Source organism: Neofelis nebulosa, chromosome 7 (assembly GCF_028018385.1).
Source record: "Neofelis nebulosa isolate mNeoNeb1 chromosome 7, mNeoNeb1.pri, whole genome shotgun sequence".
Lineage (NCBI taxonomy): Eukaryota > Metazoa > Chordata > Mammalia > Carnivora > Felidae > Neofelis > Neofelis nebulosa.
Window position 1 is genome coordinate 7,066,758 of NC_080788.1, and position 12,784 is coordinate 7,079,541.

A 12,784-nucleotide genomic window follows, 5' to 3' on the forward strand; every position below is an offset into this window, starting at 1 on the left:
TGCTCTTCAATAGGTTGGCTTTTTGGAAGGCTCCATCATACACTGATAGTAAATCATAGTAAATAGTAAACAAACAAATGAAAACAAACCCTCTAAAACTTTTAAGCTTTGGGGTGCCTGGCTGAGTCAGTAGAGCATGGCACTCTTGACCTCAGGGTGTGAGTTCGAGTCCCATCTTGGGCATGGAGCCTGCTAAGGTAGGTAGGTAGGTAGGTAGGTAGGTAGATAGATAGATAGATAGATAGATAGATAGATGATAAAACTTCTAAGCCTTTTTTTTACAAGGGCTATGAAATTATTTATGTCCCTCGTTTATAATTTTTTTTTCTTTTTTGGGTGTGGACGAATGGGTGGAGTGAGGGAGGAGATTTACATTTATTCTTGTTGGATAGGATGCTATTGTTGTTGGCCCATTGGTCTGTGCCTGGGTGGCTCAGTCAGTTGAGTGTCCCATTCTCGATTTCGGCTCTGGTCATGATCCCAGGGTTGTGGGGTCGAGCCCCATGTCGGGCTCCATGCTGAGTGTGGAGCCTGCTTAAGATTTTCTCTCTCCCCCACTTGCTCTCTTTCTCTAAAATAAAACAAACACAAAAAAGCAAACAAAAGAAGAAACAAAACCCCCACAGATTTCTGGGCCCCATTCCTAGAATTGCTTCATTAAGTCAGGAATTTGCATTTCTAGCAAGTTCAAGGTGACACTGATGGTGCTAGTCTGAGGACCACACTTCCGCCATTGGTCCAGCTAGCCTGTGGAGATCTTTGGAAGCATGATGCCATCCCCCAGATCTTAGCTTCCCTCCTAGTGTGATCTGTATCTTCATCTAGGTCACTGACACGAGGTTGAACGGGGTGAGACTGAGGGCCCAGCTTTGCAGCAAGAGGCTCCAGGCTGGCCTGGGTCCACTCGTTGGCCCTTGTAGGATAGAACGAATTTCTGTCAACGAGGAAGCCAATAGCCGTTCTTCTCAGCCAATGCATTTACCCTGTTTTCTAATTTTTGCCCTTCTGATGGGAGTGTGAGGAATGTGTAGTCTTGTTTTAATTTTCTATGTCTTCAATTATTAATATGTTTGAACATTTCTTTTAATGTTTGCTATTTTCTGAGAAAGATCTATTTACAACTTTTGTTCATTTTTCCTTTCAAGTTCTCAGAGGATTTTTTTTTTTTGCCTGATTAGAAGGAATTTTTATATATTTAAGGTTAACCTTTTGGCCTTTGAGATTGGATGTGGTTTACCAGTCTGAGATAGGTCTGTTAACTTTCTTCATGGTGTCTCTCATTGAATCAAAAATCCTTAATTTCATATGATCAAATCTGTCCATATTTTTGCCTATGGATATGCCTTTAGAGTTTTACAAATTCCTCCCAATCCCTGAATTCCCCTATATTATCATTTTTATGCTTTATTATTTCCATTTCAAATTTAGGTATCAAACCCCTTGGATTTCCAGCTTTATATGTAGTGTTAGGGAACAATGCAATCTTATTTTCCTCTATATAGGGAGTCAGTTTTCCCAGCAAAATTCATTAAATACTCTGTTCTTTCTGCATTGATATGTGGTGATTACTTACTATATATTGAGTTCTTATACATATGTGGGTTTATTTTCATTTTTATTTTTTTAAGATTTTATTTTTAAGTAATCTCTGTGCCCAATGTGGGGCTCGAACCCACAACCCCGAGATCAAGAGTTGTATCCTTTAATTTTTAAAAAATGTTTTATTTATTTTTGAGAGGGGGGGGGGAATGAGTGTGGGAGGGGCAGAGAGAGAGGGAGAAGGGTGACACAGAATCTGAAGCAGGCTCCAGGCTCGAAGCCGTCAGCTGTCAGCACAGAGCCTGATGCGGGGCTCAAACCCACAAACTGGGAGATCATGACCTGAGCTAAAGTCAGACGCTTACCAGCTGAGCCACCCAGGCACCCCAAGAGTTGTATTCTTAATGTTCTACCAACTGAACCTCCCAGGTGCCCCTGGGCTTATTTTTAAAAGCATATCTATGGTGCCTGCCTGTAGCTGTTTCTTTATTTGTATCTTTTCTCTTGATAAGCTCATAGGTCTCTCTTACTAATACATTTGACCCTTGAACAATGTAGGGATTAGGGGATGCCAACCCCCTGAGCAGTGGAAATCCGAGAACAATTTTTGACTTGGCCAAAACTTAACTACAAATAGCCTACTGTTGGCTGGAAGGCTTCCTGATAACCCAAAGAGTCGATTAACACATTTTTTTGTACGTTACATGTATTATATACTATATCCTTACAATAAAATAAGCTAGGCAAAAAGAAAATGTTACTAAGAAAATCATAAGGAAAATACACTTACAGTATTGTACTTACAGAAAAAATCTGCATTTAAGTGGACCCACACATTTCAATTCTGTCTGTTCAAGTGTTAATTGTACATATTTTCAAAGAACCAAATTTTGCTTTCACTGATTCTCTGTATTTCTTTTGTCATCTATTTCATGAAAAATTTTACGCTTATTTTGGGGCACCTGGCTGGCTCAGTCAGTGGAGCGTGCAACTTTTGATCTTGGGGTCCTGTTCAAGCCCCACAGTGGGTACGGAGACTACTTAAAAATACAATCTTGACAAAAATTTTACTTTTATTTCTTGTTTCTTTAGGTCTGCTCAATTGCTGGCTCTCCGACTTCTTGAGCTAAATGTTTATTCATTTATTTTAAAGTCTATTTATTCTGAGAGAGAGAGAGAGAGAGAGATTGATGTGGGAGGACCGGAGAGGGAGAGAGAGAGAGAATCCCGAGCAAGCTCCGCACCGTCAGCACAGAGCCCGACTAGGGGCTCTGTCCCATTAACTGTGAGATCATGACCTGAGCTGAAACCACGAGTTGGATGCTTAACTGACTAAGCCACCCTGGCACCCCTGTTTACTCATTTAAATCTTTCTGGTCCTGTGGTAAATGTAAGTAAAGCTATATATTTATGTCTCCAACCACTGTTTTAACAATGCCGTTCAGAGTTTGACATGTAATGCTTTCATTGCCATTTAGTTTTAAATATGATAATTTCATACATACATATATATATGTGTGTGTGTGTGTGTGTGTATATATATATATATATATATATATATATATAAAACCCAAGAGTGTTAAAATAGTAGGTTATTGTTTCCAAACATGAGATTTTTAATCATCATTTTGTGATTTTTTTTTTTTTTTTTTTTTTTTTTTTTTTTTACAAGTTTCTCCCTGGTCTTTGCACATAACCCTATCTCAGAACCAGCACAGGGCATCAAATCCTTGCTGCCAGGTCTTTGATGCAGCCAGGAAAGGTACTCTGTTTTTTAAAAAAGTATGTATGTATTTATTTCATTCATGGTGGGGGAGGGGCAGAGAGAGAGAGAGGGAGACAAAATCCTGAGCAGGCTCCACACCGTCCGCGCAGAGCCCGACTCAGGGCTCGAACCCACGAACCATGAGATGGTGACCTGAGCCAAAATCAAGAGTTGGACGCTTTACCCACTGAGCCACCCAGGCCCCTTAAGGTACTCTATTTTTAAAGGCATATGCTTTGTTTTTATTTTTGTTCTGTAAACAGGTTAGACAAAAGGAGGATTGGAAAGTTGTAGAGGTACGTCACATAGTCAAAGCCTAAGAAGGTCAAAGGGGCAGCTGGGACTTAGAATAACTTCAACCAAGGACTTGAAAAACCACCCAAACTCTCACCATCCTTTTCTCTGCTTCTGTCTGATCATCAATTTAATTCTCTTTCACTGCATGTGCACCCTGGAAAGACCAGCTCTGCTTTCTCTGAAATTCAAAAACTCCTGGGAAAGGTGCTGATTGGCTGGCCATCTGGGTCAGTTTCCACCCCAGACCAATCAACTGTGGCCAGAAGGATGGGGTCCATAAAAGTCTGGCACCTTCCATGACATCACATTGTTGGAATGTGATAAAACAGATGTCCGTCCTTCCTTCCTTCCTTCCTTCCTTCCTTCCTTCCTTCCTTCCTTCCTTCCTTCCTTCTTTCCTTCCTCCTCCCCTCCCGTTCTCTCTCCCTTTCTTTCTTTCTTTCTTTCTTTCTTTCTTTCTTTCTTTCTTTCTTTCTTTTTCTTTCTTTCTTTTCTTCCTTCCTTCCTTCCTTCCTCCTCCCCTCCCGTTCTCTCTCCCTTTCTTTTCTTTTTTCTCTTTCTTTCTTTCTTTCTTTTCCTTCCTTCCTTCCTTCCTTCCTTCCTTCCTTCCTTCCTTCCTTCCTTCCTTCCTTCCTTCCCTCTTTCTCTTTCTCCTCTCTCATCCTTTTTTTCCTTCCTTCTTTCCTTCCCTTCTTTCTTTGAATTCAATTTATCTAAAAACAAAACCAAAACAGTTCCCCCATTCCACCCCCCCCCCCATTATAATTGTGATTGCTCAGAGAACATAGTCTGTGTGAATCTTATTCTCTGGTGTTTATTAAAGTTTCCTTCCTTGGCTTCGTACACAGGAAACATTTTGTAACCATCCCACACGTGCTCGAAAGTGCCTATGTGCCCATATGTGTGTACCCTCTGATTTGGGTTGTAGAGTTCTATATAATCCAAGCTTTCCAATTTTGCGTTTTCAATCTTCTAGAACTCTGCCTTTTTGTCATAGTTGCTTCTGCGGGTCAGAAATCTAGGAGCAGCTTGGCTGGGTGGTTCTGGCTCATAATCTCTCATCAGGTTGCAGTCAAAGATCTTAGCCAGGGCTACAGTATCTGAAGACCTGACTGGGGGTGAGGGATCTGTTTCCAAGATTGTCCATTCAGTGGCCAATGGCGGGAGGCCTCAGTTTTTTCCTGGCTGCTGTTAAGAAGGGCTGAGTTCCTCACTACATGGACCTCGCCATGGGGCTCCTTGAGTGTCCTCATGACGTGACAGATGCCTTTTCCTAGAACAAGTGGTTCAAGAGTGTGAGAGAAAGGAAGAACCCATGGTGCCTTTATGACCTAGTCCTGCAGTCACACACCATCCCTTCCATTACAGTTTATTTATAAGCAGTGAGTCAGTACATTCAGCCCACGCTCAAGGAAAGAATTAATCACCTTTTCAAAAGAGGCTTATCAAAGAATTTATGTACATATTTTATAACCACCCCATGTACTAAGATTCTCTCCTAATGTTATGAAGATGGTTGCTTTAAATTCTTTTCTTTTTAGGTTTATTTTTGAGAGAGAATGCATGAGCAGGGGAGGGGCAGAGAGAGAGAGAGAGGGAGACAGAGGATCCAAAGCAGGCTCTGGGCTGACAGTAGTGAGCTCAATGGAGGGCTTGAACTCATAAACCGTGAGATCATGACCTGAGCTGAAGTCAATGCTCAACTGACTAAGCCACCCAGGTGCCCCTGTTATTTTACATTCTTGTTCATTTTGCTTCATGTGATATAAATTTGGTATCATTTTCTGGATGTGTGTGTTCCTTTACAATTTTTTTTAATGTTTATTTATTTTTTGAGAGAGAGACGGAGCATGAGCAGGGGAGGAGCAGAGAGAGAGACACACACACACAGAATCCGAAACAGGCTCCAGGCTCCGAGCTGTCAGCACAGAGACCGACGCGGGGCTCGAACTCACGAACCGTAAGATCACGACCTGAGCCGAAGTCGGATGCTCGACCGACTGAGCCACCCAGGCGCCCCCACTGTGTGTCCCTTTTTATTAATTTTAACGTTTATTTATTTTTGAGACAGAGAGAGACAGAGCATGAACGGGGGAGGGTCAGAGAGAGAGGGAGACACAGAATCGGAAACAGGCTCCAGGCTCTGAGCTGTCAGCACAGAGCCCGACGTGGGGCTCGAACTCATGGACCACGAGATCATGACCTGAGCCGAAGTCGGACGCTTAACCGACTGAGCCACCCAGGCGCCCCTGTGTGTCCCTTTTTAAATGGAAGATGTACCCCTCCAGTATCTGGTATTTTGGTCCATGCACCCTTGTAACCTTGTTCTCTTGTCTTTGGGGACGTCCGTGCCTTTTGGGGATGTCGCACCTCTCTGTGACTTACGGAGAGAGGCTTGGATAAAGGCAGGCGTAGAGCCCCAGGCACCACACAGTCACCACTGATCCCTGTCCTCTCTTCCCGCTTTGTTGCTGGGCCACCCAGCAAAGCCTCCAGCCAAGGATTCACCCTTGACTCTTAGAAGCAGAGCTGCAGGAGGGAAGGTGCCCGGTGGGACGCTACCCCCCCTGGTGGCCAGAGGAAGAAATGGGGAGAAGTGAGCGTCTGAAGGAATCAGGTCAGTGTGCACCTGTTTTCACTATTTCACACCTGTTTTCATTATCCGGGCGCTGCTGGGGTGCCCTGATGTTACCCCACCAACACCCGCAACCCCAACTATTGCTCCCAGCTTCTGTCACACAGAGGCGGTGGGGTGTCAATGACCGTCCCAATCGATGTGGGGAAGAAGCAAGAGAAAGACTTAAAAGGGGCACGTGGGTGGCACAGTCGGTTGAGGGAGTGACGTCAGCTCAGGTCATGATCTCGCAGTTCATGAGTTCGGGCCCCACATCAGGCTCGCTCCCATCAGGGCAGAGCCTGCTTCAGATCCTCTGTCCCCTTCTCTCTGCTCCTCCCCCGCTCACGCGCTCGCTCGGTCGCTCTCTCAAAAATGCATAAACATTAAAAAAGAAAAAAAAAAGAGAAAGACTTAAAAGATCTTTTCCATATTACTCAGCCTTAAAAAAGAATGAGATCTTGCCATCTGTGACAACATGGACGGACCTAGAGAGCATAATGCTAATCGAAATGAGTTAGAGAAAGACAAATACCACATGATTTCACTTATACGTGGGATCTAAAAAAAACAAAACAAAACACAACAAAAAACCAAGAGCAGAAAAAGACCCAGACAGGGGCGCCTGGGTGGCTCAGTCGGTTAGACGGCCGACTTCAGCTCAGGTCATGATCTCGCAGTTCACGGGTTCGAGCCCCGCATCGGGTTCTGTGCTGACAACTCAGAGCCTGGAGCCTGCTCCGGATTCCGTGTCTCCCTCTCTCTGCGCCCCTCCCCTGCTTGTGCTGTCTCAAAAAGAAACATTAAAATAATAATAAAATAAAAATTAAAAAATCTCTTCCATTCTATCCTTCCACTGCTGTATCAATCAGGTCGTTGTATCCCCAGGCTGGTGCCCAAATCCCCCAAACAACCACCCTACACACCCTAGCTGGTCTTCCTTGGAACTCTTAAGGTTTCTAGGTGTGTTTCTCAAATCCAAGCTGCTCTCTGCTTCTATAGCTTCTCTGGCGTTTATCTGGTGGACAGGGGCCCATGCTAGATTGTCTTTTCATGCTAGATTGCCTTTTCCTGGGGAATCAAGGATTCTTCCACCTCCCTTCTTTCCCCCAAGTCTCTATAAAAGAATGTCGGTAGATTAGATCATACCCTCAAATGCCCTCTGGAGTAGATAGACTGGCTGGCTAAGGGTGAGTGAAGCTGGCTAAGGGTGAGGCAACAGGGAACGGCGGAGCTTGGGGTGAATTGCAGTGTGCATGTACATGCTTTATCTGTTGAAGGTAGCGATGCTCCTTGCCGGGCAGGAATGTGGACAGCTGTCATCATGAAGCCAGAAAGGCAGAGTCAGTGGAAAATCTCCCCATTTATTTAAAATGTCTGAGGGTTGAATTCAGCTGGGGGTTGCAGTTTGCCACCCCTGGCATTTTTTTAATGTTTATTTATTTTTTTTTTAAATTTTTTTTTCAACGTTTTTAATTTATTTTTGGGACAGAGAGAGACAGAGCATGAACGGGGGAGGGGCAGAGAGAGAGGGAGACACAGAATCGGAAACAGGCTCCAGGCTCCGAGCCATCAGCCCAGAGCCTGACGCGGGGCTCGAACTCACGGACCGCAAGATCGTGACCTGGCTGAAGTCGGACGCTTAACCGACTGCGCCACCCAGACGCCCCTAATGTTTATTTATTTTTGAGAGAGAGAGAGAGAGAGAGAGAGAGAGAGAGACAGAGAGAGAAGGAGACACAGACTCCGAAGCAGGCTTCAGGCTCTGAGCTGTCAGCACAGAGCTCAACACGGGGCTCGAACCCATGAACCGTGAGGTCATGAACTGAGCTGAAGCCGGATGCTTAACCGACTGAGCCACCCGGGCACCCCTGCCACCCCCTGGCTTTTTAAATCCAAAAGGTTCTTTTCAGATTTAACACGCCAGGAGTCCTGGAGTCTAGAGTATTCCCCTAAGTGACCTGCCAGGGTGAGAACTTCCTCAAAAATGGAAACGAGGCTTGTCTGGCATAACCTGTTCTTAACAAGCCCACACTGGAGCCTTGTCCAGTTTGCCAGCCTTCACTTCTTAGAATATGCTTGTTCCTCTTTTGGAAAGTCAGAACAACATTTGCCCAGTCAGGTGGGGCCTCACCCGTTCTTAAAAATTCCTCAAAGATTACAAACACTGGGAGGCCTTGGAACTTAACCAGAGAGGCCCTTGTTGATTTTAGAGGTTTTTTTTGAATTCTATTTTTTAAAAATAAGCCTCACCTCATTGTATAGTTTCTCCCAAACCCTCTTGTTACGGTACTCCATCATCATTTAAACAACGTTTGTTCGGACTCTAACATTCAGACCAGGTGTGGACCTCTTCTTCTCTCATATCCCCTTCCTCAACCCACACCAGATCCATACGAAATCCTACCATAGTTGTGTGATCTTAGGCAAATCACCCAAACTCTCCGCACCTCAGTATTCCCTCCTACAAAATGGGACAGTTGAACTGAGTGGTCACTAGGTTTACTTCTATAGCTAAGATTTTAGGTTAGGGATCTCTTTGGCAATTGGCTAAAAACTGTAGACGCTTATAACACCTGACTGGCTCAGCCGGTAAGGCATAGGACTCTGGATCTCAGGATTGTGAGTTTAAGACCCACGTTCGGGATAGAGATTATTTAAAAAAAAATTTTTTTTAACATTTATTTATTTTTGAGACAGGGAGAAACAGAGCATGAACGGGGGAGGGTCAGAGAGAGAGGGAGACACAGAATCTGAAACAGGCTCCAGGCTCCGAGCCATCAGCACAGAGCCCGAGGCGGGGCTCGAACTCACGGATCGCGAGATCATGACCTGAGCTGAAGTCGGCCGCTTAACTGACTGAGCCACCCAGGCGCCCCAAGCTAGAGATTATTTAAAAAACAAAACTGTGGACTCTTATTTCAGAAAAAAAATGATCACATGACTTACACTGGTTTTACCTTGGTGTGTTTCCCAAGACCACCATTCCATTTTCTTTCAGGAGACATTTCTCCCCACTCCAACTATTTGGTTCTAGATGGGCTACCAATAAAATTACCCCCTCCCCCAACTCTGTGCAGAAAAGTGGGCACATGAAGTCCTTTCCTGTTTTTTGTTTCTCTTCTTTCAAATGGAACCAGATGGGAAGAATTCTTTTCCTCTTTGGTAGAAAGTCAAAGGTAAGAGTCCAGATCTGCCTGGGGCCATTTTCCTGCTGGGCAGAGAAAGCCCTTCTCTGTCGGCCATGGAGAGAAAGAGTCTCAGAGGTTGGGGGGATTTGGGAGAAGGGGAGAGAGCGATTTCCTGGCATTTCAGTCCTGGATCGAGTTGTTCCTGAAGCCCATTCCTACCTATTCCATCATTGGGTTCAGTGAGTTTGAGTTGACTCACCAGAATTTACAGCAAAATGAGTCCAGGTTAGTATAGATACAACCTTATCCTCTTTTATACCATTGACCCTTATTTTTCAATACTGTCCCATTCCTTGTCCTCATTGTCCTGACAAAAGTCTAACTTCTTTAATTTTTTAAACTTTTTTTTTAAGTTTACTTAATTTTGAGAGAGAGAGAGAGTGCAGAGAGGGCAGAGAAATGGTGGGGGCGGGGGGGGGGGGAAGAGAGAGAATCCCAAGTAGGTTCCCCACTGTCAGCCCAGAGCCTGACAGGGGGCTGGAACTCGAGAACCATGAGATCATGGCTTGCGCTGAAATCAAGAGTCCCACGCTTCATCGACGGAGCCACCAGGCGCCCCAAGTCTAACTTCTTTTAAAGCACCTTGACAACGCATCGTACAACTCCTCACACAAGTGCTCGACCGGTTTTGCTGGAATTAAACAGAATTTTAGTTATTTTCTTACATGTACTCCTGTTATCACCCTCCTTCCCGTAAGACTATATGTTTTGGAGAACAAGGACCCTGATTTCTATTTTTTTAAAGTTCTGAAAAGCCCTCTGCCCACAGTAGGCACTCACAACACGCTGGAGATTGCGAGGACAGTCGTGGCCCCATCGTGAGAGGAACCCGCTGACCTGACGCACTGGAACGTCCTTCAACTCGCCAGAATGGCTGACAGACTGAGTCACGCAGGCGACGAGGTCACATGGCAACAGAGACCCTTCCGCCCAGAGTCCTAGGGGTCCGGCCTGGAAGCAGCGCGTACAAGGGACGCCCCACAGCATCCCCGTTCCCTTGGGAATTTCAGCCAGCCACGGCTGAAGAGGACAGCAGCTTCTGGAACTTTCCCGGTGAAACGGAACACCTGCCTGAAGAGCCTACATCCTGACAGCAGGGGCTGCGGCCACTGTCTGTCCGGTGACACAGGAGTCCCCGACCCGAGGCCCCGGGAAGCTCCCGGGATTACACCAGGGAGCTGAGCACACACAGCACACCCAGACGTACAGCAGGGGCCTCGTCGGAGGGCAAGCAGCATCTTACTGATTTACTCACCCGCTTACTTACGTAAGTGCAATTTTTCAAAAGCACTTCCTCAAGCAATGGCTACTCAAAGCACATGTACTGTCGTGGGTGTATGCGGGGAGCTGGGGACGGATGTGCGAGGGCGGGCTCCCACCGGGGAAGCGTTTGGACTCCTGCAAGGAAGGGTCCCTGAAGCCCTGGAACCCCGGCTCGGGCGCTGGGAGGGGAGGGGAGAAAGCAGCGGGGCTGCGTGGCCGCTAGGGGGCGCCGGGGAAGAGGGGACGCCTCAACTTCGGGCGACGCGTTTTCCTCGCCGCCTCTCCCTGGGTGGGGGGCACCTCCTTGGGGACCAAGGCACGGGCCCGTGGGGACGGAGGCGGAACAGACCCGCACCGCCCAGTCTCGTGCTGTGGGCATTTCCGCCACCAGGAAAGGCCGGGGAAGCTCTGTCCCTGCAGGTGAGCTCCTGCAGCCCCGGGGACGTCTGGGCTTCATTACGATTCTCAGCTGGGCCTCTGTCCTGGCCGGTTCTCCAGTCCCCCGGCCAGCTCTGTGTCCTGGCTCTGGCACCGAGGGGATCGGGTGCGAGTGGGGGAAGGAGGGGTGGGGAAGGACCCACTTCCCCCTACAATGAGCGTGTTGTCTCCGCTACAGGCAGCGGGAGACGCGCTTATGGTCAGGAGCCACCTCAGTTTTTCCAGGTGAGTGGGTGTCCAGGAAGTGCCCCCGGAGTCGCCTCCAGCAGAGTGAGTCACTTACTGGGAAAACGGCAAAAGAATCTATTCACCGAGACCGCAGAGACATTTTGCCCAGCACTTGGAAGCATGTCTTTTTCCGACGCCGCCTCGGTGTCGTCCGTCACTGGCAAGGGGACCCACCGCAGGGGCCAAGGAAAGGATTCCTGGCCGTCAAAGAGCCCTTTGGGCAGCAGAGCGTGGCTGGGATGCAGTCCGCCCCAAGGGGACTCCCCTGCACTTAGAAAGGTCAGTGGAGACGCAATCCCTCATTAAATCCTCAACTCCATCCTGCCTTCTACATCAGCAGAACCCATCACCTTTTTTTCCTCTACACCCAACGTGGGGCTGGAACTCACAACCCCGAGATCCACAAATACATGCTTCACCAATAGAACCAGACAGGCACCCACCCCCATTGCTTTTTTTTTTTAATTTTTTTACTATTTTTGAGAGAGAAAGAGATGCAGGGTATGATCAGGGAAGAGAGAGAATGGGGGGGGGGAGAGAGAGAGAGAGAGAGAGAGAGAGAGAGAGAGAGAGAGAGAGAGAATATCCAAAGCAGGCTCCAGCCTCTGAGCTGTCAGCACAGAGCCCAACACGGGGCTGGAATCCATGAACCATGAGATCATGACTTGAGCCAAAGTCGGAAGTTTAACTGACCGAGCCACCCAGGCGCCCATCCCATTACCTCCTCTGCTGGGTACAGAGCCTCTGCTGGGTCACCCCAAAAAGAATCCCTGTACCCAAGAGCAGCACTCTGTTCCCGCCTCCCTTCAGCTCCTGGAAACTATTAATCTATTTTCTGTTTCCATGGGTTTCTGATTCTGGACATTTCATACGAGTGGAACCATACAATATGTGGCCTTTTGGGGCTGGCTTCTTTCATTTATTTTCAAGGCTTGTGCGTGTCGTAGCACATATTATTACTTTATTTCTTTTTGTTGGTGAATAGTATTCCATTGTGTGGATGTACTACTTTGTTTATCCATTCATTAGTCAAGGGACAACTGGGTCGTTTCCATTTTTTTGGCTAGTAGGAGTAATGCTGTCGTGCACATCAGTATGCACGTTTTTGTATGAACGTATGTTTTCATTTCTCTTGGGTATGACCTTAGGAGTAGATTTGCTGGGTCATATAATAACTCTATGCTCAAGCTTTTGGGGAACTTCCAGACTGTTTTCCAAAGTGGTTGCACCATTTTATTTGCCCACATCCAATGTCTTGCGAGTTCCAATTTCTTCACATCCTAACACTTTCTATTGTCCGTCTTTTTGGTGATAGCCACCCTAGTTGGTGCAAAGTGGCATCTCACTGTGGTCTTGGTTTGCAGTTCTCCAATAGCTGATGATGTTGAACATCTTTTCGTGTGCCTGTTGGCCATTTGGAGGTCTTCTTTGGAGAAATATCAATTGATT

General features: G+C 46.6%; 1 long non-coding RNA gene across 1 annotated transcript; it reads right to left on the bottom strand.

The window, feature by feature from the left end:
• Nucleotides 1–4,395: 4,395 nt before the first annotated feature.
• Nucleotides 4,396–10,609, bottom strand: LOC131516043 (uncharacterized). Its single transcript, XR_009263824.1, has 2 exons — nucleotides 10,187–10,609; nucleotides 4,396–4,874 (listed from the first exon to the last, which is right to left on the bottom strand). It is a non-coding gene; the product is annotated as an uncharacterized LOC131516043 (long non-coding RNA).
• Nucleotides 10,610–12,784: the final 2,175 nt, after the last annotated feature.